Genomic DNA, 20,493 nt, shown 5'->3' on the forward strand with positions numbered 1-20,493 from the left:
ATCCAAGGTAAGGGTTAGTAAGGCGATACTCTAAGATCGAGAAGAGATAAGTGAAATTCACAAAATGATGATGAAAGGTGGTTGGTGATATCTAACTTACCAGATTCTACAGGCGTAGCAATTTTATAGTTGGATTGAGTACGAGAAGCCTACTGAGTTACAATCCAGTGGGAACACAAGCCTAGTGTACGTTTCTGACTGTTTATAATCAAATTTTGTTTGTTCGGTTACTGTTTACAACTATAAACCCCCTATTTACTTTTTGTAATTCCAATAAATGAGAGATATAATTCCATGTATTTCCTTAGGATTCGAACCTAACCTTGTTGGGTTACTATATTTTGCTTTGACTGCTTTAGCCTTATTTGGAGACGCAGCTTTAGGCAACATCAATATTTTGGTATCATGGATGGGGAATACGGTGCATTGTTGATTGAAGGTTGTTGAAGTTTTTTGGATTTTTATTTTCTATTTTTAGTTAGGTTCACGCCGGTGTATGCTTAACATAAAGAGTAGAGGCAATCCCGTACTCCTATTGAATCCTAACATAGAGAAAATCCTACAAGTGACTTTTAGGATAGCAGAGCCAATTTGACATGATGTTCTTGAAAAGGTTCAAGATGATATAGATAATTTAACTTACCCTTCTGCAGGAGATGTTAAGAACATTGCTGATTAAAGAACGGAGCAGTTATTAGCAAAGGCAGCTATTGTAATCAGAAGAGAGACAAGGAGGCCTATCTTTTAACTCTGCAGGTAGAGCTAGCAAGGACAAGATATGGAGTAGATCATCGAGTAGAACTTAGTAGAAATAGAGTTAGACTAGGTTCAGCTCAAGTTATCCAGTATACCAGTACTTACCACTATATGATAGAGAATAGGATATGGGATATATTAAGCTGACTAAAATAGGAGCTATCATTCCTCTTGCTTTGCCCCTGAATGTGAAGTTTGACATTACCAATGCCATGATCTAGATCTTGAATCCAAAAGTTTTGTTTGGGGGTTTGGATACATACAATGCAAATATACATCTAGCTAATTTTATTAGGATCTTCACTTCTTATACTATACCTAGGGTAGATTAGGAGGCACTTCGGCTGAGGTTGTTTCCTTTTTCATTAATTGGTGAAGCTTCATCATGGTTGAGGAAACTTCCTCGAGGATCGATTACCACTTGGAATGAGTTACACAGGTAATTCTTAGACTGTTTCTTCCTTTCAACCAAAATTTTGTAGTTAAAAGATAAGATATACAATTTTATTGCAGTTATATTCTGAGTCGATGTATGAGTCTTAGTTTCGGTTTAATAAGAAGTTGAGCATGGTACCTAATCATCACATTTCAGGGACAAACTTACTTGAGATATCTTATAGAGCCCTGAACATCAGTTTCAGAGCTATGGAACAGATGATTAATGAAGGACCTTTCATACGTTTATGCTGGAAAGTAGCATCAGATATATTAGACTAGATCTTTCTCATTAACTAAGGGTGGCATACTTGGGAGGAAAAAAGGGGTGCTGACACTTATGCTATTGGAGATTTTAACGACTATAGAGTAGTTGATAATTAAACCATGACCTGTGGCAAAAGAGACTGTGCATCTTAGAACTGATGTTGGGTTACTAATAAAGCAGTTTGTAAAAGTGAATTCTTAGAAGGTAAATACAGTAAGGTCACAGGGTGCAACCTCTAGATCATATAAGTTTGACATAGAAGAGGAGTCTCAGTATTTTAATCGAGAATTAGTAGGTTTTCAAACCAAAGGGAAAGGAAACTAAAGTTTAAACTATTATGGATATGGATACATAGATCACAGTAGGGAGCGTGAAGGTGACTGGAGAAGAAAGGATGACTATAAGGAGAAGGGAGATAGGATATTCTATTGGGAAGTCAGGATACGGATTCGAGGATAGAGGCAATGTTTTCTAAGCTTGTTAAGGTTTAGGAAACTCAGGAAACTTTCCTTAAGGAGATTAGGGTTGATATCTCAAGATTGACTCAAAAGGTTGAATCACATGCAACTACAATTAAATAATTTGAACAACAGTGTGGGAAGATGTCTGCAACTCTAAATCAAAAGTAGTTGGGTACCCTTTCGAGCATCATAGTTTAGAATCCTAAGAATAATGATTATTGTCTAGCTATCACCACTCAGAGTGGTAAGTCTACTATTGATCCCCCTTTGCTTACTATTGATGAGCTGAGGAATGATAGTATTGTGGTTACTGAGACACCTGATATAGATCCAAAGAAGGCAATAGGTGTTGATAATATTGATGATGAGGATAAAGGTAAGGGTAAGGTTGATAAGCCTATAGTGAAGCAAATTTAATGACCGCCCCCATATTTTCCCCAAAGACTGAAACGAAAAAAGAAAGAAAAAAAGTTTAAGGAGTTTATTGAGAAGCTAAAGTAGTTGAGCTTGAACATCTTTTTTCATAAGGCACTTGAGTAGATGCCTGGATATACGAAGTTCATAAAAGAGTTAGCTACAAAGAAGCGGAAGGTGAGTTTGAAACTACTAATATTGTGTATTACTGTAGTGTTGTCACTTTTAGGTCATTATTAGAGAAGAAGGAAGACGCAGGAGCTTTTACTATTCTATATACTATTAGGCCCTTTAACTTCAAATGGGATTTATGTTACTTGAGAGCCAGCATCAATCTAATGCTGCTGGTAATGTATAAACAGTTGGAGTTGGGGACTCCTAAACCTACATCTATGAAGCTATTGATGGTCGATCGATCTGAGAAAAAACCAGTGAGTATTTTTTATGATGTATTGGTAAGGGTGGCATCCTTCATATTTCTAGCTGACGTCATGATTCTTCACTATGAGGTGGACTTCCAAGCCCCTATTATATTGGGTAGACACTTCCTAGACATAGGTAGGTAATTGACTTATATGGAGTTGGGGCAGATAAAGTTTAGAGAAAATGATGAGCAAGTAATATTTGGTGTGTCAATCAGTACAGTAGCCAGATAATATGTGGGTAGTGTCTATGATAGACAGTATTGATAATAATGTTGATGCAGAGATTGTGCCCATTAAGGAAAGACTTAGGGTTGAGGCATTGGCAGTAGTAATCATGAATTTCGAGGGTGATGTCATCAAAGAATATTATGAGATGGTTAATGAATTACATGATAGAGGTTCTTTCAATTATGCTCCAAAAAAGTTGGATCTTGATCTAAAGAATATAACCACTTCTCTTGAGAGACCATCCATTGAGAAGCCACCAATTTTAGAATTAAAGGCCTTTTCATCTCACTTGTGGTATGCATTCTGGGGGAATAATAATACCTTATCGGTGATTATTGATGCAGATTTGGCAGAGACACAGGTTGACGCATTAATATCAGTGTTGCAAAAATTTAAGAGAGCCATTGGATGGACCATTATAAATATTGTGTGGATTCCACCAGGCATATGTACTCATAAGATACAGGTTGAGCTGGACTATATTCCCAACATTGAGCATCAATAGAGATTGAATCCTTCTATACAAGAGGTTGTAAAGAAAGAAATTTTTAAGTGGGTAGATGCTGGTGTGGTTTACCCCATTGCAGATAGCAAGTGGCTCAACCCGATTCAGTCTGGTGCCAAGGAAGGGTGGAATCACAGTGGTTCCCAACAAAAAAAATGAACTTGTGCCCATAAGATCGGTCACCAATTGGATAGTTTTCATGGACTAGAGAAGGCTAAATACTTGGACCCAAAAGGACCATTTCCGTATGCCTTTTATGGATCAGATGCTTGATCGAGTTACAATCAGATCATTATTTCTCTCGAGGACCAAGAAAAATAATATTTACTTTCCCCTATGGGAATTTCGTGTTCAAAAGAATGCCATTCAGATTATACAACGCTCCTACCATCTTTCAGCAATGTATGATGTCTATATTTCTTGACCTGGTAGAGTACACAATTGAGGTCTGCATGGATGATTTTTTAATAGTTGAGGACTCCTTTGATGTTTATTCGGCCTATTTAGCCAATGCACTACAAAGATATAAATAGTGTAAATTAGTGTTGAATTGGGAGAAATGTCATTTTATGGTTAAATAAGGTATTTATCTCAAGCACAAGATCTAAAAATAGGGTATTGAGGTGGAAAAAGCAAAGATCGAGGTAATTGAAAAGTTGTCATCACAAATCTCAGTTATAGGCATATGAAGCTTTTTGGGGCATGCAAGCTTTTATAGGAGATTCATCAAGGACTTCTCTAGAATTGCACCTCTATAAATTCTTTTAGATAAAGAGGTGAAATTTGTATTTGATTATGCATGTCTCAAGGTTTTTAAGTGACATAAGGAGTAGTTGGTCTCGGCTCTTATCATTATGTCCCCTGATTGGTCTGAACTGTTTGAGGTCATCTGTGATACTAGTAGAGTAGCCTTAGGTGTTGTCCTAGGCCAAAGGAGAGAGACTATCCTTCATCTAATTTATTATTCTAGTAATACCTTAAACCCCGCACAAAAAAATAATACATTCACTAAGCATGATTTGTTCGTGGTAATTTTTGCCTTTGAGAAGTTTTGATCTTATTTGATAGGGAAAAAGTCATAGTTCACACATATCATGTATCTTTGAGATACCTAATATCAAAGAAATATAAAAACTAAGGTTGATGCATAGGATCCTCATGCTGCAAGAATTTGACTTTGAAGTGAAAGATCGGAAGGGCACCAAAAACCATGTTGTTGATCACTTGTCTAGGCTTGAGGAAGAGACAATTCAAAAATTAGGGGATGAGCTTGACATAAATGATACTTTTCTAGATGAGCCGGTTTTGGCAGCATCTTAAGACTAAATCAGCTGGTTTGCTGATTTTACTAGCTATTTAGTAAGTGATCTCTTCCCAGAAGACCCGTCCTTCCAGCAATACAAGAGATTTATGTATGAGGTGAGGAAGTTTTTTGGGATGAACCATATCTTTTCAGGGTTTATACGGATGGTATGATTCGGAGGTGTATCCCAAAGGTGGAGATGATGAGCATTCATAAAGCTTGTCATTCATCACCAGTTGGGGGTCATCATAGTGAAACCCGCACAACCCACAAAATTATATAGTGTGGGTTTTATTTGCCTACATTATATAAGGACACTCATGATTTTGCACAAGTATTTGACTAATGTCAGTGTCAAGACAATATTTCACAATGCCATGAGCTCCCAATGACACCTATTTTGGAGTTGGAGTTGTTTGATGTATGAGGAATTAATTTCAAGGGTCTATTCATGAGCTCCTATGGAATGGAGTATATTTTTATAGAAGTTGACTATGTTTTGAAATGGGTGGAGGCAGTTACGCTTCCAAACAATGAAGGTACAAGTGTCACTGCATTTATGAAGAAAAATATTTTTTATTAGTTTGGCACTCCATATGAAATTATTAGTGATAGTGGGTCTCACTTTTGCAACCATCTATTTAAGGCCCTTCTTGATAAGTATAGTGTAAACCATAAGGTGTCAACAACTTATCATCCTTAGACAAGAGGGCAAGTTGAGGTCTCCAATAGAGAGATCAAGTTCATATTGGTGGAGACCGTGAATGGCAATAGGACTGACTGGTCATGAAATTTAGATGATGCTTTGTGGGCCTACCAAACATCTTATAAGACTCTCATAGGTTCCTCTTCATATCGACTCGTATATGCCAAGGCATGCCACTTGCTGGTCGAACATGAGCATAAGGCACTATGGGCATTAAAAAAACTAAATTTTAAGCGGCATGATACAGCCAAGATGAGGTTGAGCAAGGTGAACAAGTTTGATGAATTCAAGATCCACACTTTTGAGAGTTCGTCCATATACAAATAAAAATTAAAGATATATCATGAAAGGAAAATTGAGAAAAGAGGGTTTAAGCTCGGTGAGTTAGTTCTATTATATAATTCAAGACTTTATTTTTTTTTTGGAAATTTGAAGTCTAGGTCATATGGACTATTCACCGTGGTTAGAGTATTCCCTCATGGTATGACAAAATTAAAAAGAGATAGTGATGACCCATTTAAAGTGAACGGGCAGTATATGTGATGTACTATTTGGGTAATCTTGAAGAGGTGAATGTATTTGATGAGGTCAGCCTTGGGAAAGTTTGAGTAGCCAAGGAAACTAAGTCATGTCACGATAGTAAATCAGGCGCTGTTTGGGAGGCAACCCAAAGTATTTTTTTAGTTTGCATCGATGTCATACACGGATGCCTAGTGCATCCCAGGTATGTCCTCATTCCCTTGTTTTACATTGTTTACACACACTAGGGATAATGCATAGTCTTTTAGTTGGGGGTGTGGTATACCATAGGCGCCGCGGGTTTTTGTTGTTATGCTTCATTTACTATTGGTTGAGCTATAGTTGTTGAACTAACATGTCTAGGTTAATTTTGTGTCATATTGTGTTTTGTTTCATATTGTGTTGTGTTTTGTGTAATTAGGAGATTTTTGAGTATCTAGGGAAGTTGGCATGTTTTTGTTGATTTTTGAGAAAAATAATACCCCTTCAAAAATTTATTTTAAAACTATGTGATATGTATATATGTGTTACCATTGTAGATATTACTATGGTATTAGGATTAGGAACACGATAATCATAGCTATCTTGTGCATGAACCAGATAGGTAGTAGTTTGTGATGTAACTCTGTACCATGTGTGTCTGAGAGACTACTTAGTTTTCTTTGTGTGTTGAATCCAGAACTTGCTTGGTTGTTTTGCCTAGGTTGTAGGATAGTTGGTTAGGAAAGGATCATAGGTCGTTTTTTAGATAAGTTCACCTTTAGCATAAATGACTTTATAAATGTGAATAAGTATCCCTTGATTCCTATTTTGAGCATGTATAGCCTATTTTTTCTTATTACACCTTTCACCTTTCTATTTTTATTATGAGGAACCTATTTTGGTCCTGGTCCTCTTTGTACATTGTGCAGCTCAACTCAGGAAAATCGCCTAAGTTGAGAGTGGCTATCATAGGGGTGCGTAATTCAAAGTGGGTATGAAGGAGGGTAAAATAAGAGAAAAGAAAGTAAGGTTGGGTGTCATAGAAAAAGAAAAAAATTATAAAAGAAAAAAAGAAAAATAATGAATAAAAGAAACCACACCCAACCTGAGTGTACATTAAAAGAACAAAAAAAGAGAAATAAGGGTGGAATAAAAATGAAATTGGTTGATAAGTGAACCCCAAAGTAAGTGTAGTGCCAAGGAGGCTTAGTCACTAAAAATTTCCATATCTATCATACCAGCCCCTAAGCCTACATTACAAATCGAATAAAGTCCTACAGTGATCCTAACCTGACTTTCTAAAAGCTTAGATAAAGAAAATAAGAGCAAGCCTATGGTATTTGATACACATTGGTGGAACTTTTCTTGTGAGTGTGTGTATTTTGACCGTCCCTACATTAACATCCATGATTTCATATGAGTGAGTGGGACTTCTTTGTTGTGAGGGCACATGGGTTGTATTGCTAGCTGCTTAGTTGTTTTGGTAGTGTAACTTGTATATATGCATGGTTATTTCTTGATAATGTAATGCCATATCTTGATTTCCTTGAGTCACATTGTTATGCTTCATGCATACACATAGTTTGTTTTAAAGTGTTGAAATATGAGGGGGTAATGCTTTGAGCTTAAATTTGATAATTACCGATCGTAGATAGCTTGTGTTTCCTAGTTAAGTGTCGTAGTTTTGTTTGGTTATGCTGTGTTGTCTAAGGACATACAAACATTCTAAGTTGAGGGTGTTGATGTGCTATGGCTTTATAGCACTTTCGATGCTTAAAACGATGAAAATATGCAAGTTACCTTGGTATTTTTGTTAGATACGATGTGTTTTGTGTTATGTTTTGCAAGAAATCAAGTTTTGGAACTATTCTAGAGAAAATGAGTTATAGTTAAAGTTTTGGACCACTAAAGTGGGAACCTACAACCCATAGGTACTACTTACTGGGCATAGGTGCCAATGCATGTGTCTGAAAAGTGAGTTCCAGAGCCTCAGGAGTATAAAAAGAAGACCCTACCACTTACGGAGGGTACCTACGACCTATTGTGCCACCTATGGTATATAGGTGCCAAAATCTATCTTAGAGGAGCAAAATAAGAGAGTTTCAGGAGTTTTTGGGAGGCTTGTCACCTACGTGGAACCACCTACGGCCCGTAGGTAGCCTAGTAAGTGGCCATCGACCTTGATTTTTCTCTTTTGTTTGGGAATGATATCCTAGGGTTTCCTTGTACTCTATATACTTTTGACATTTTGTTAGTTAGTTTACATACTCTTGATACTTACAAACGTATATTTGATTCCAGGATTCGATATTCATCTTGGGATTGTTTTGTATTGATATTGGTAGATTATTCAGTTGAACACTTTGGGTTTTATTCATTGATTATTATGATATTGTTTGAATGTTTTCAACTAAGAATTCCTTTAATCATTTCACAATAATGAGCGGCTAATTCCCTTAGCTAGGATTATGGGAACCCTGGCTGAATAATGAAGTAGGGTAAGTGTTCAATCCTTTTAGATTATTATTGTTGCATGCATTGTGGTTTTCTTTAAGTTTATTGCTTTCTTAATGGTTGCAAACATTAAGATCCAACATGCATTTACAATGCCCGGGAAGGAGGTAAAGATTGGGAAAAGGAGATCACAACAGTGATTTAGGGTTAATTGCTGAAATAAGCTTACCTGCATTATCTACTTAAAACAATTAACTTAAATCTAATCAACTTAAGACTGGGAGGAGATAGTTGAAACTGGGGTCCAAGGTAAGGGTTAGTAAGGTGATGCTCTGAGATCGAGAGAAGATGAGTGAAATTCACCAAATGGTACTGAGAGGTGCTTTGTGATACCTAACTTACCATATTCTACATGCGCAGCAGTGTGATAGTTGGATTGAGCACTAGAAGCCTACTGAGTTAGATGCTAGGGGGAACAAAAGCCTAGTGTTCATTTTTTACTATTTACAACCAAAGCTTTTGAGTTCGATTACTGTTTACAACTACAATCTCCCCTCCCCTCCCATTTACTTTTAATGCTACCAGTTTATTCCAGCAAACAAAGGATATAATTCCACATATTCTCTTGGGATTCAACCCCAACCTTATTAGGTTACTATATTTTACTTCGACCAATTTAGCCTTATTTAGAGGTGCAGCTTTGGGTGACATCAATTCAAACATCACAAAATCATATTGGGATGATAGTGGTGGGCATACTCTTTATACAACTTTCAGAAATGAGTTGATAGCAAATCTCTCATTGCCTGGCCTATATTGGAAGGACCTATTTGTAGTGTCACAAATCTATTCTGCTGAGCTAGGATATCCTGATCAATTATTAGTTGATTCTTCTTATAATAGGTTATCATAACTTGTACTCATCTTTTGTCAGTTGGTCGTCTACTTCTTATATCTTGTCATCTACCTAAATTTGTTTACAAGGTCTTGTGGGTGCTTGTTGCTCCAGTTATTCCTTCCGTATTGGTACTACTTCTTTTATTTTTTTAGCTTGTTTCTTTTGCCCAACTTGTTCTTTATAGTAGTCACCTTGCAAATCGCTAAAAGAGTTTTACTTCGTATAAAGATCTAGCTATCATTCATAGTTAATAACCTATTCCTAAGTGGATCTATCTGGCCTCCTTATGGACATCTTCATCGAGGGGTTGAGTAATATCCATCTCAATCAAAACCCTTGCATATAAGATGCGTTCACATTGGGTTGTAAGATGATAAGTATAGGCAAGCTTCTATAAACAGCTTATATGCCCAAGATTTTCCTCAACCCAACACTGGACTAGTAGGCCTGGTAGCATAACCCATAGGGGCATGATCCTCATTGACTCCTTGCTCATGTCAAAAATTAGATTACCATCCCTTAGTACCATTGGAAAATAGTAGGTGCACTACCTCATCCTGGTATCCAAAAAGCTAACATCTAAGGACCTAGGGATTGAGCTATACAACTCTCTAGCATTATCGATCTACCATTGGGGCCTTTCTCTGGATGATTATCCACCATAGGCTTATCTTTCTATAGTTCCTCTAATGTTTATTCCTTGACTAGTGGGGTCATGTAGTTGGTGGTGGTCATTTTTGGCGAGCCATAGCGCACAATAATTGTCCTTGCTAATCGTGGCTAAGAGATTTTCCTATTGAGAGTTGAGATTTTGGACACTTTATAAATTTAATTTGACAAAGAGACACGAGTCTCTAATAATTCGAAAAAGAGACTTTTATTGGCCCATAAAAAAGTGGCAACCCTAGCACATAAGCTTAAACATGTACACTTCAGTCCCACCTAACTTTAGACCCTAAGTTTTAGACATTTAGCCCGTGTCAAAAGATATAAATATTAGATATTATATTAAAAAGATAAAATGTATCCCATATCTTCAAACCAAACTGATTTTTCCTTCTATTTCATAATTTTGAGCTTATTTTGCAATATTTTTTGGTCTTTGATCAAAAACCCACACAATATCCACTGTTTTCAGCCATTTTCAACCACCTCCAACTATTTTTATACCTCCATTTTTAGTCAAAAATCTTCAAAACTACTCTCACTTTTCCAGAAGATATTCTAGCTCATTCAATACATTTTAACACTTGGCTTCTTCCAAAGCTATAATCCATTGCATTATTTTGGTGGTCATCGAAAAAGCAACCAGACCATTTTTGATCAAGTATTGTATGAATATTTGATCAAAAAGGATAACTACAGTCTAGTGAGTCTAGACGCTATGACCACTTAGTCACATTATTTTCTATTATCATCTAGGCATATCATTTCTATTGTAGAATACATAGTTTTCGGTGGAAAATTTTTGGGTAAATAAGAGGAGACTCCTAAATATTAGAATTAGAAATTTGTGTCTAAGGAGATAGTGTCCATTGCCTTTCATTGCAATGGTTCATACAACGACATAGTTAAGAGCATAATGGAGAGCAAGGACATAAGTCTCAATCCAAGTGATGTGGTCATTAGTTACTTGATGAATAAGAGGGAGAAAATCCATCCCAAGTCCATAAACAATGATAGGCATGTGGAATTGTACATGTTTTGAGCTGATTCGGATCAATCTAGGCCTATTTTGAAGATTAAAGTTGTTGAAAGGTCCTAGGAACAAGCTTCCACATCAGCCCTACCTCCACCTCCATCTCCACCCCTCCCCCGACAGTGGATGATAACTCAATGGAATACAAGTGCATGGGTAATCATGCAGTGGATATGGATATATAAGATTGTAAAGAATTTGAAAATGAAAAAGAGTATGCTGGAGGTACCAAAGGCAACGCTGGTCACAACCAAGACACTCTTTCTCAGATGAATCAATCTCAGTGTTGGACAAATATTCAAAGACAATAAAATAGTGAAGATGTTCATGTAAAAGTACTCATTTAAAAAGTCTTTAAATTTAACTACAAATAGGACTTGTAAGAATATTACAAGGTGAGATATGTAGATACTACTTCTTAATAGATGGTGCGATTAGTTGTGAATAAAGCATTAGGTAGGTTTAAAATCTACAAGTACGTTAATGAGAACACACTTGTGGAATTGAACATGTAAGGAGCAGCCATAAGAAATTCACTATCGACGTCATCGCCACACTTTGTTTGAACATTTTCATTGACAATAAAAGTCCAAGCCCAAAAGAGATCAAGAGGATCAATTTCAGGGAGCTATGTTGCAAACTGAGATATTGGAAGTTTTGAGTGAGAGGTGTCTGTAACGACAATTTCTATAGTTATGTATAAACCTTTCGCTAAAAATTTTATGTTAAAATTCTACCCAGATTTAAAGTTATAAATTTCGAGCAAGACTAGTTTCAAGTAAAATCAGAGTGAGGTATGGTCTAGAAAAATCCAGGGATGATTTGGGCTAAATGCGGTAGTGATGGATTTTATTTATTGTAAAATAAGATGATAAAAAACCCACAAAAATTTACAGAATTGAATTTGGGTAAGTAGAACTCCTAAAATTGATCTTAGCATAAAAGGCATTATTTGGAATGTCCCTGGTTTAAGGTGTATTGCGAAAATTGGAATTTTGGGATAAACTGGAAATTCTATCCCATTGACACTACTATAGAAGTGGTCAAACCTGGTCAACACCTGCTATAGCGGTAAAATTTGCAATTTTAATTAATTATTTCTCCAAAATATTTATTTTTCTAAAACTCATTTTGGAGAAAATAAGGGGAAATTTTAGACGATTTCCACCAGATTTCTTTATTTATTTTCGGTATGGTAAGGATTTTTCTCTCATTAACTAGTAATTGATAATTATACCTTAGAATTTCTAATTTATTGAGCTTGGGGAGGATTTTAGGGCTAATTTTGGTTATTTTCTATAGCAAAGGAGAAAAATAAATAATAAGTTAATAATTTTAGTTAACAATGGTTAATTTACCCTTGCATTTCATTAATTTAGTAATAACCATGCGATGAGTGGTGATTTTACCACTCATTTGCACTCAAATTTTGTGCACACTACCAAGTTTTGTAAAAATAAATAAGACATAATCATGATTTAATCCACTAATATCCACATTTTGCAGGCATAGAGTTGGTGAGATGAAAAGATGTGGATTGAAACTAAAAGAGATCAAGTGGAAACAAAGAAGTGCAGATGAAGACCTAGAGCAGTCATCATCCCCAGTTACCACGATCGCAGTCAATCAAGATGGTCACTGAAACGCAATCGCAAAACTATACTGTGGCCGCGTTAGCTGCAGTCGTGGACAACCTCATGCGTTCGCGAGTAAGCGGGAATAGTGCCCAGGGCAGTTTTATAATTTCACTTGGCCAAATCCCGAACCTTATATAGGATAAAACCCTTTCTTCTTTGGGTATTTCTTACCTATAGACACTTTTGAATTTTAAACAAGAACCCTAACTGGGAAAGATTATAGCTAATTTTGGAGACTTAAATTCATAGAGTTTTGTTAAGGATGGATGCTTTGGATAATCCTTATGGTATATCTTTCTCTAACTTCTTCATGAGTAGCTAAGTAATTTAGTCTTGGGATTATATTAAACTAAAATGTAATTGCGTGTGTGTGTTGTTGGGTTTGCATGATTTTTAGTTATTAAGTATGGATTCCACCATTGCTTGAGTTTAGTAGTTGGAATTTGGGGGGGTGAAAACGCCAAATCTCTAAATGGGTTTGAAGGGTGAAAACCCTAAACACTAGAAACCCTTCATCATCCTTGAAAGATGGATGAAGGTGAACATATGGGAACCCATAGCATCCTTGAAAGAGGGCTATAGGGGGACAAGGAAATGGTAGACAATTAAGTATGTGGTTTACTACCTTTTACAATCTTAGACATAAGTGTAAATGGAGTGTAAATCATATCATAGGCATTTTCCTAGAAATAGGAATGTCTAATTGAGGTTTTGGGTGACTATGAATGACACACTCATTAGGTGCTTGAAAGAGACAATGGGTTATATCTTTGTGGTTGTGTCAAAATATTAACCATAAAGACCTTCGACCTATCCTATCTCTCACTTAACAATTAAGATTCATGTTAAACCATCATTAACCCACATGCTCTTTACTTTTAGGTAGGCATAATCCCAAGATTACCTCCAAACTTGATTTTAAATCAAAAGTGCTATCCTAGTGTGTTGCTTAACAAAAGATTGTTACAAACAAACTCCAAACCAAACCCCTAATTTTATTACATGTTGTGTTTGCTTGCGTTTTAGGTACCATTTTAGTAATTAGAGCACCCATAGAACTTGAAATTTGCATTTCATTCCTTGTGGATTTGACCCCAACTCGAGTTGGGATATTGACAATGACATCCTTAACCTTTAAACATGGGAGTAAGTTAAGCATTATCAAAATGGAGTCGTTACCGGGGAGTGGAATATAGATTTCACTTATATGGTGTGATTTTACTTAGTATACCCCGGGTGATGTCATTTAATTTCTTTGTTATTTTTGATTTTTTAGGTGATTGTAGTGTTAACGCAATAATGAGTGATAGTTCTAGTAACATGGGGCCCTTTGATGTTCCTCTTGATGATGAGGGATAACTCAATGATGCGGGCCAAATGAGTGCAATCTGTATCCCACCAACTAACGAGAACAGAGTTTTCCATGTAACTAGTATTATGTTACACATATTACAAATGAAAGGTTTGTATGGTGGAAAATCATATGAGGATCCCAATGTTCACTTGAGGAATTTTGTGGAGGTGTGTGCACCTTTCAACAATGCACACATCACTCAAGAGTCCATTCATCTTCGCCTTTTTTTATTCTCTTTAATAGGCGAGGCAGTGTTGTGCTCCATTAACTCCCACCCGGTTCAATCACTATTTGGGATAAGCTTACCATGGTTTTTATTGATCGATACTTATCATCATCCAAAAATTCTCCAAATGCGAGATGAGATCATAAATTTTAGGCAATTGAGCGGGGAACCATTGTTTGAAGCATGAGAAAGATTCAATGGAAAATTGGCGAAGTGTCCAAACCATGAGGTCCAGGAGAAGATGCTTCTCCAAATATTCTACTGGGGCCTCGATCTTCTTAGTAAAATGATGGCAGATAATATAGAGAGAGGTTCCCTAGTAAGGATGCACTACCATGCAGCAATGCAATTGTTAGGAGAAGTGACAAAGCAAAATCGGGGTCGGTACACCCGAGATACAGAAGTTCACAAAAGCTTTCCCTCTACATTTGTGGTCAACAAAGAACAAAGAAAGTGAGATAAGGAAATAGAGGAGAGCATGTCAAAAATGATGACCCAACTTAAGATCTTGAAAAGGCATGTTATGGGTGCACCCAAAAAAGAGGTAAATATTGTAGCATCTAAGGCCTATTAGGATAATGAGGAGGCCAAGAAATTGGATGAGGAGATCCGATATTTAGCAAACTATCAGGCGTTTCCTACCCTACCTATCAAAGACAAGGTGGGAATCAAGGTTGGATGAACCATGAGCGTGATACGGATTGGAGGGATAGAGAGCGTGATTATGACCACTATGTGACCCCCATGATCAATCTAAGAACAAAGAGTCAAGATCCGTTAACCCTAAAAAGTTCATGACCGAGGATGTTTTGGCCTGAATTTTGAATAGGGTGGAAGGTACAGACAAGATGGTCCATGAATTGAAAGGTGACTTATCAATTGGAAACCTAAATGGGGAAAATATCCATGCAACTATATGTTAGGCCTATAGGTAGACTCCCTAGTGAAACGATTACTAATCCAAAGAATGGCACTCAAGTCCTAGCAATTGTCACTAGGAGTGGGAAGATACTTGATGAATACTTAAAATAGGACTTAAGTAGGAAGATGCCTAAGGCTAATCCAAAGGAGGTGTTACCTTAAAGTCAAAAACAATAATATGAGAAGGATGACGAAGAAGTAGTTGAGATTGAAAAGCCATAAAGTGAAACAAGGCCTACAATCCAAGTTTCTCCCCCATTCCCTCAACAATTGCAAGGAAAAGAGGAGGGTGACAAGCTAAAAAATTCATGGCCAAGATTAGAAATCTATCGGTAAACATCTCATTACTTGAGGCGATCCAAGAAATCCCAAGATATGCTAAGCTAATGAAGAAATTGATGTCAAAAAAAAGCCTATCGAAGGTGACACCATTGAAGTCATCCATGGTTGTAGTTCTATCATGGATAGTACAGTCATGGAAAATAAAGATGATCCCAGAGTTTTTACAATCCCTTTTACCTTTAGAACGCATGTGTTTTCAAAATCCCTATGTGACCTTGGTGCAAGCATCAACCTCATGCCCTTTTTCATCTACAAAAATCTTGGTTCAAATGCCCCTACCCCAACCTCTATGCAACTCTTAATGGCAGACCAGTCCATCAAAAGGCCGGTGGCAATTTCAATAGACTTTGTGGTCTTGGACTGTAAAATGTACCAAGAGGTACCTATCATCCTTGGTCGTCCAATTTTAGCCACCAAATGAGCCATTGTTAACCTATAATTGGGGGAGATAAAGTTTAGGGTATAAGAGGATAAAGTCACTTTCAAGGTTCATAAGATGAAGAAGCAATCCGCAGAGCTTCAAGTTGTGTCCGTGGTAGATATTTAGATTGAGAGAATAAAGAAGGAAGGATTGAGGAGCCACCTTGAGGATAAAAGAAGGAAGACATTATGCCACGACGATAACTAAGGCGTTATGTGGGAGGCAACCCACAAATGCCATGAAAGTAACTCATATCCTTTTGTTATGATTTTGTAGTATTGATGTTAGTGTTTTGCATTTGAATAACTCATACATTTGTGGTACTATGGAGTGCATTGGATGATCTTAAAAGGGGGGAAGTTTGAAATTTTTGTATTAAAAATTAAACAGAGGAAAAGTTGTCAATCTATAAATTAAGATGAACCTAGGATAGAGAAGAAAAAATGATCTTAGTTACCGCAATCATGGGCACTTAATTGCAATCGCAGTCACTCACATGCTCGTGATCAAGGTACTTAACGGTGAATGCAGTTGCTTTAGCTATATGACCAGTTGAATCCCTCATTTTCCTCACAGGCTCTTTTCAAATTTTACTCTCTAATTATACCAAAGTTTGGCCAAGTTTGTGAGCTCTCCAACAACATCCTTGCATTCTTATTGCATCTCAAATCCGGTAGGTGCCTTGAATTCATGCTTTGATTTTTGAAAATAGGCCAAAGAATGCATAATGTAGAAAGGGCCTAGGTCTTTGATTTTCTTATTTCCAAGTTTTCATACTTGGTATTTATGTGGTGTCTAGCTGCTAGAGTATGGTGTTCACTAGTAGGGAAGTCTTGAGTACCCAAAAATGTGTACGAAATAGAATGTCCACACCAAGTGTTTGATATATTGCCCAAATGAGTATTCAATAATGGTTTTTGCATTTGAAAGGGCATAATCGAGCACCTAAAGCCTTGTTCATTGGTTTTAATGTAAATTCATATTGTAGAATATGTTTGTGGTCTAAAATTTTGGAAAATATTAAACATGGAAAGATGGTAGGAACTGGTCTCAGTTATCATTATCGCGGTCATTAGACCGCGATTGCGTTAGCACAGACGTGGTTATGACCCGCGATTATGGTAACCAAGGGTGATTTCCTGCCATGCCAAAAATCCTAGACTCCAAATTTTTAACCAAGAACTACCAAGTGCCCATCCAATGAGCTTTAGTGAACAATGTGGAATAGTTTGTGTATAAAAATGTCATTAATTAACATCATGTATGCCTAGTGCTTTCAGGACAATCTCATGTACAAGTATGATCACATACGATTCATGGCACCCGAGTGCCACTCTCTCTACTATAGTGATCTTCCAAGGACAAAGCTGTTCTTGAAGAGAGGAATTTGCTTGGACAATGTGCTGAAAAAGCTTCCGAAATTCCATGACAAGCTTGAGGCCACATGGTGGCGGTGTTTTTCCCCAGGATCATGCATGCAAATGAGTAATGGGGCCATGAATTCTATGCCAACATTAGCGCAATTTCTTTCTCAAATTCATCCAACATAACTATTAAGATCCGAGGACAAACAATGCATTTTGGGGTGAAGCAAATCAATGATATTTATGGGATCCCACATGTAGGCATGGGGAAATTCAAAGCAAAAAGTGTTAGTCGGGAATTTGGTTGGTCGAAAGATTGTGTCCCAAAAAGTAAGTATCGTGGATGAAAACAAAAATCAACATCTCTATGAATGACTTCACGTTCGAGACTCGAATTTGGTTGCACGTTATATGTAGCTGATTCTTTCCTTGCACCCACATGACAACAGTCCTAAATTTTTGTGCTCAAATGGTTGTTTGAATTTTGGACGACATTTCTTTGGATGTTGTTCAGCTTGTGGTCAATGAAATAGACCATTCAAGGACCAAGGTGGTACGCATCTTTTTTCCCTCATTGATTACTGAGCTTTGTAGGAGACCAGGGGTTGAGGAGTATGCTGGAGACACTTGGGTGTGCCTTGTCCCCCCCTCCCCCCCACCCCTTAAGGATTTAAGAAGAGGGCACACCTGGTAAACAAAACAAGTGAAAGATCAGCTTAGGAAAGTTAGCATATATTAAGCTTGTGTTTCATTGGCCACCCACCATCGGTCCTCTTGAGGATATTGGAGCGGATATTGCTACCATTAGGGAGCTTATGTCTAATTTTCCCTTGGGACCGGAAGATCCCTCCACCACTCATCATTCATATATGTCACGGTCCGATTATGAGAAGTACAAGAGGATCAAAAGAAGCAGGAAACTACTATTGCTAGGCTTGAGAAAGCCTACTCATCTTTTGAGGAATCACATCGAGATCTTAGTATTGTGCATGAAAATATGGTCATAAGAGAGAAGAAGAGAGATGTATTCTTTAACAAGATGTGGAAGAGGTTAAGGACCTATAAAAGGTCCTAAAACCCCGAGATCGACTTTCTTTCTCCTGGGTAGAGAGTGATGATAAGGTACCAACCGATTGGTTTGATCTTAAGAAGACCAATAATGATGCAGATTCTGAGAGTGATAATAGCCCTTGATGCATTTTTAGGGAACACCCTTATCTCTTTTATCTTTGGTTATTTATACAGTGTGGACACCACTGTCTTTTAAGTTGGGGGTGCCTGTCTCCATATTTATTTGATTCGGGCCTGTATTATTGACATTTCTGCATATTTTTCTACTCTTTTAGATGATTCTTATTTTTACTTAGGTTGTAATATTTGTGCACTCTGATGGTTCCCACATTTGCATGGATTAGTTACGTTGTTCCTAGATTGTTGTTTTATTTAACTTTGTCACTTGACGAGTTTTTTCCTATGATAGACTGAGTGACGAAATTCTTAAGGGGAAAGCATCATGACTGATTTTTTGTCATAGATGTAGTGAAAGTTTGAATAACCGTGGCATCAAGGTCACAAATGCAAGAGAAGTTTGAGTAACTATGGCATTTTTTATTTGGGTTCACATTCATACCAATTGGCGAAGTCTGAGTAGCCATATGGGTGAGTAGCCCATATTAAAGCCTCAATGCAGGACAAAAACTTGGGTTGTTGCCATGATCAAAAAATTATGTATGGTGAAAATGCAATACAAACACCCCGTCCCCCTCTGTCCAAAATCTTTGCAAAATTCAAGGGCATAGACGTGATCAACTTTGTAACAAAACTTTTTCTTTTTTTATGACTCGGGAAATTGACTTAGGAAAATTATTTGTATCGAGCGGGAGAAACAATTGAACCCCCCAACGAGATTTGCATGCCATGTGTGGGAACTTATTTGTGTATATCTCATGTGTACTTGTACCATCTAGAACTTGCCTCATTAGTCTTTCAAGGCTAAATTTTGATTGTATTTGGTCGGTAAAATGATCTTAGGCCATTCTTGTGTTATTGGAAGCCCACTTTAGCCTAAAAAGCCTACCAATACATTGTAAGCCGTGACCCTTCTATTATCACTCTCTTAAACCTTATCCTTCTTGAACTTAAGAATGCAATTTGAGGCTAAAAGCCTAAGTTGGGGGTGGTAAAAGTTGAAAGATGTGTCGTTGGGCCACAAATTCATAAGAAAGTACCAATTTTCTTAAGTAAATAAAGCAAAATGATTAGAAGAAAGAAAGGATCCAACAAAGTAAAGAAATGCATAAAGTATGCACAAAAATAGAGAAGTAGAAAGAACGTGGGAAAACCAAGAAAGGCAATGTAGGCACAATAGTGAAAGAAATAAAGTGGCCCAATAGCATAATTGAAAAGAGTGTGTTGTAGAAGTTCACGGAGGGTTTAGTCTTGTCCTAAAACTAATATCCTACCCTACCCTAAACCTACATTACAAGCTCAAAAATTCCTTCGTGATTCCCAACCAAATGTGATCATTGTAGTGGCAATTGAAAATAGGGGCAAGCCTATGGTATAGTACTTGTTAGAATTCAGAGTTCTTGAGAATGAGAGTGTTTACACTTAAATTCCTTATTGCATGGTTGATAGCTAGATGTGTGAACTCTTCTTTCTTATAAGGAGGCATGTGATCTAGTTGAAGTGGGTGATTTTGTCACCTTCCAAATAATGAGGCTAAAGGAAGTATAATGAAGTTGAGGTCAAGAAGTGAGTCATTTCTAGAGTATTAGTAGTTGTCACATGGTTTCTCCTTAAAGTCTATTGAGTCCTTCAATATTCCATTTTATGTTGAGGGGTGTAGTCAAAATCATTTTGCCCATCCGTAAAGAGCATTTTGTGATAGTAATCAAGTTAAAGTCATCATGATCATTGGGTAATAGAATGTGGGCATACATGTGAAATTGTCTCATGGAAAAAGGTGGTGTTGCTTGAGGACAAGCAAAGTTTTAAGTTGGGGGTGTTGATGAGTGGTGATTTTACAACACATTTGCACTCAAATTTCGTGTGCACTACTAAATTTTGTATAAATAAATAATACATAATCAAGTTTTAATGCACTAATATCCATATTTTGCAGGCATAGAGTTGGTGAGATAAAAAAATGTGGATTGTAGCTAAAAGAGATAAA

The sequence above is a fragment of the Capsicum annuum genome, chromosome 7, assembly GCF_002878395.1.
Source record: "Capsicum annuum cultivar UCD-10X-F1 chromosome 7, UCD10Xv1.1, whole genome shotgun sequence".
Classification (NCBI taxonomy): domain Eukaryota; kingdom Viridiplantae; phylum Streptophyta; class Magnoliopsida; order Solanales; family Solanaceae; genus Capsicum; species Capsicum annuum.